Source organism: Somniosus microcephalus, chromosome 34 (genome assembly GCF_052327205.1).
Source record: "Somniosus microcephalus isolate GS21.2 chromosome 34, FLI_Smic_1.0, whole genome shotgun sequence".
NCBI classification, from domain to species: Eukaryota; Metazoa; Chordata; class Chondrichthyes; order Squaliformes; family Somniosidae; genus Somniosus; species Somniosus microcephalus.
Genome location: NC_141020.1, coordinates 2,505,723 through 2,509,746, shown reverse-complemented (window position 1 = coordinate 2,509,746; position 4,024 = coordinate 2,505,723). Strand labels below are relative to the sequence as shown.

The 4,024-nt window shown below is 46.7% G+C and overlaps 1 protein-coding gene across 2 annotated transcripts in view; it reads left to right on the top strand.

Moving 5' to 3' along the window:
- Positions 1-1,314: 1,314 nt before the first annotated feature.
- The window catches only part of LOC147096640 (leucine-rich repeat and fibronectin type III domain-containing protein 1-like protein), a 295,628-nt gene continuing 292,918 nt past the window's right edge, over positions 1,315-4,024 (top strand). Inside the window, exon 1 of one of the 2 annotated variants that reach the window (XM_085973185.1) lies at positions 1,315-2,541. The gene's annotated coding sequence lies outside the window, so the exon portion shown is untranslated. The remainder of the gene's footprint in view (positions 2,542-4,024) is intronic. The other variant, XM_085973186.1, reaches the window with a different exon arrangement.

Sequence of the window (4,024 nt, the reverse complement as noted above, 5' to 3'; positions counted from 1 at the left end):
GAGCGCTGCTATTGGTCCCCCACTGAGCGCAGGAATTGGCAGATGGAGGATCACAGCAAGTGAATGACTACCTGCCGGACAGACCCCTCTCACTGGGAACATCTATAGCCGCTTCCACCAGACCAACACAAACCCCCAGCAACCCGCAAATCCTGTGGGTAATAGAATGTCATTGTTTTTTTTTTCAGAATTACTTCCTCCCAGTGCTTCATATTGATCTAATGGTGAGAAATCTGTCATTCATTTTCAATCTTGTTTTCAATTCTTTACTTTCAAAGTATAAATGCTGATGGTTTATGGTCAAGTCCATTGATGTTCAAGGGGACAAGCAATGGAATTTTGTAATCCAGTCTGCAAAGTATTGGCAAAATTGCTAGAATTCCATGTAACAGAACTTGAGGTGTTCAATCACCAACATTAATGGCTCTGATTATAAAGCTGGTAACAGGTTCCAAAAGCTGACCATCCTTTAGAAAACATTGGTTTGAAATGAGGCACATCGTTGACCAGAATTTGTTTTAAAATGAAACAAAAAAATGGAGGGTTTAGCTTGTAAACTGAAACTCCTTCCTCAGCATCCTCTCTGTCTCAGTCTCTCTGTTTCTCCCTCTTTCTATCTCTCTGTCTCTCTCTCTGTCTGTCTTTCTCTCTCTCTCTCGCTCTTTCTGTCTCTGTCTCTTTCTGTCTCTCTGTCTCAGCCTCTCTCTCTCTGTCTCTCTCTCTCTCTGTCTGTCTCTCTCTCTCTGTCTCTCTCTCTGTCTCTCTCTGCCTCTCTCACTCTGTCTCTCTCTCTCTCTCTGTCTCTCTCTCTCTCTGCCTCTCTCTGTCTCTCTCTCTGCCTGTCTCTCTCTCTCTCTGTGTCTCTCTGTCTCTGTCTCTTTCTGTCTCTCTGTCTCTTTCTCAGCCTCTCTGTCTCTCTCTCTCTCTCTGTTTCTGCCTCTGTCTCTCTCTGTTTCTGTCTCTCTGTCTCTCTCTGTTTCTCTCTCTGTCTCTCTCTCTGTCTCTCTGTCTCTCTCTCTCTCTGTTTCTGTCTCTCTGTCCATGTCTCTCTCTGTCTCTCTCTCTCTCTGTTTCTGTCTCTCTGTCCGTGTCTCTCTCTGTCTCTCTCTCTGTCTCTCTCTCTTTCTCTCTGTCTCTCTCTCTCTCTCTCTGTCTCTCTCTCTCTGTCTCTCTCTCTCTCTCTCTCTCTCTCTCTGTCTCTCTCTCTCTCTCTCTCTGTCTGTTTCTGCCTCTGTCTCTCTCTGTTTCTGTCTCTCTGTCTCTCTCTGTTTCTGTCTCTCTCTGTCTCTCTCTCTGTCTCTCTCTGTCTCTCTCTCTCTGTCTCTCTCTCTGTCTCTCTCTCTCTGTTTCTGTCTCTCTGTCCGTGTCTCTCTCTGTCCGTGTCTCTCTCTGTCTCTCTGTCTCAGCCTCTCTCTGTCTCTCTCTCTCTGTTTCTCTCTCTGTCTCTCTCTCTCTGTGTCTCTCACTCTCATTCATATGCATGAGACGCCCAGTCACTCCCACTGCGAGCTGTCTGTGTGATTTGCTCCTCTACATTAAAACCCTTTTCCTTCAGTCTTGCAGCTGAACGAGCTGCCTGGATTTGTGTCTGTGTCCGTATTGAAGCAATCGGATGACTTCATAGTTGACTATTAGTAATTGCCGGACTGAGAGAGGGGCAGAAGGACCCAGCCAGTCCCACTTGGGCACGAGGTGGAGAAAAGCACTGGTCAACTCGGAACTGAAGTAGCCAGGATTTATTTAAGGGGAGACGATCACCGAGGGGAGACCTGCTGTGCCAGATGTTGCTGCAGCTGTGGGATCTGAGGGCTTGCGACCTGGTCTGTGAAACGCACCCATCTGGGTAGCCACCAATCTCGGCAAGTGTATTCTGCGCACATCAGGAGCGCTCTGTGCACTGGCAGCAGTGAGAGACTGTGGAGCCTGTCTGATACACACAGTGCTGGCCTCTGGGCTGTGCCGAGGATCTAGTCCTGGGGGCAGAGGGAATGAGGATGCGCCTCTATTCGCTCCAACTCACTGCAGCCTTCCTGAGCGAGAGACTTGTCCTGGTCGCTCCCCAGGCGGCTGACCCAGCCTGTTCCTGCTAGAGTTGTGTATTGTTAAGGATCCGAATCCCAATCCTGGGGCTTCCTTGTGTTTGGAGCCCATTCCCAGGAGCCAGTGCCTCACACTGGAGGTGCTGCTGGAGCGAGTGGCTGAGAGCGGGTCTGTGGTGCTGAAAGCCGCGATGTTGGGAAGTCAGACCGAGGAACTCAAGCATTTTTATTGATGGGAGTTGGATTTTTTTTTAACTGCGCAAAAAAATTGTTCAAATTCAACCTGATTCACCGATGCGAAGCTAAGCCTTGGGGCTGTCTGCTGAACCTTTGAATGCCTGGAGACTTGAGGGCTGGCTGAGCTCCGAGCAGCAGAGAGGGGGAAACAAGGGGTGAAAAGAGCCCCACACAGAGCGGGTGGGCAGGGGAGAGGTGCAAAGACTGCTCCAAGCTGGTGCCTCCTTTCGCTGACCGAATCTGCTTCATGCTTGCTTTGCAAAAGGTAAATAAAAAAATGTTTCTAAAAAATTCTCCTCTTTTTCCCCAATCAAGTGTTTTGCTGGAACACCTTTGAAATAATAATAAGAAAAAAAAAAGGGGGCATTTCTGCAGGGAGGCTGTGAGCGTGGCTCGGGCAGTGTTTTAATCGCATGTAACATTGCAAATACACGATCGGGCTGGAATCGCCCTGGTCGCGCCTGTTAAATCTCTAACTCCGGAGATAACATTGCAATGTGGCTGAGAAAACCTTTACCCAGTGATAAGAACCTTTTTTTTGCATTCAACTTTTCAATATGGCAGGATTATGATGGCACTGCATGAATAATATATGCACACACAAAAAAAAATCCTTTGCAATCGGTCTTATCACTGGACTTGTTTTGTTCTTTCTCAAACACTATTTATAGCTTTGGGGATGTTAACGAGCCGTGACTGGTTTAATATAAGGGATCCTTATGTCAGCTGGAAAATGATAAATTAAACAGCTCAGGATGTCTGGGTCCAAGAAAAATACAGCAGAGGCTTTCTGCAGCTGTAGGAGTGCTTTTGCTTGTTGCGATTTGAATTAATGTGCTGGGGGTTCAATTATTAAATGCAGGAATGTATGTGCCTGTTGGCGAGCAGTATTGCAGTAAGAAGGCTTGTCCACACACAGCAGTGAAGGTGCACCCTGCATCACTGTATACCGTCAACTTTAATGTGTGTCTGTGAGAGCCAGGCTGGCGATTATTCTGTCCGCATCTCCTCGAGTGGCATTCGATTCTCCAGCCTCCCACGCGTGGAAACTTTCAGAATTCGAGGTGTCTTTTTGCGGGCCGTTTGCGCTGCCGGTTCGATAAGTGAAGGCGCTGGCCGTAATCTCGCACCGATACACCGCACCGCGGGACCATCTGCGCCGAGGATGCGGAGGGCAGTGGCTGTGAATGCGAGGGGACGGCTCTTCAACCACACGGGAGTGCCTCTCTGTACTGTGGGTTATTCTCAGTTGGGGAAGTGTCCTTGTGTGTTTTTGCCATGTTGTATTTTCTGAATTAAGTAAAGTATCAGTGAAACATGCACATCAACCATATCGCACCTTATTATATAGTCCTTCAATAAATTAAAAGATTCCTGTCTGATTCTGCTTTTAAATATTAAGACAGATTTGACTAGAGGGTTAAGTGGTGCAAATGATCAGCCACTGAAATGATTTATTACATTTCTTGTAGTTATTATTCCCTCATTTTCATAGATGAGCATGTGATCGGGGGCAGCAATGATAATTTTATCTGGCTATAGCTAGTGCAGATTCTAATACTACAGCCAGTACCACACTACGATGGTGCCATAGAGAATCACTGATATAGCAGCGTCTTGTATTAGAAACACCAAAGTTGACTGCATTCATTATAAAACCTAGTGCTCAAAAGTTGAAAACCCCAAATTGACATCTTATATTTTATTGGCAATGTATGAGACTCATTGAAACATATAAAATTCTGAAA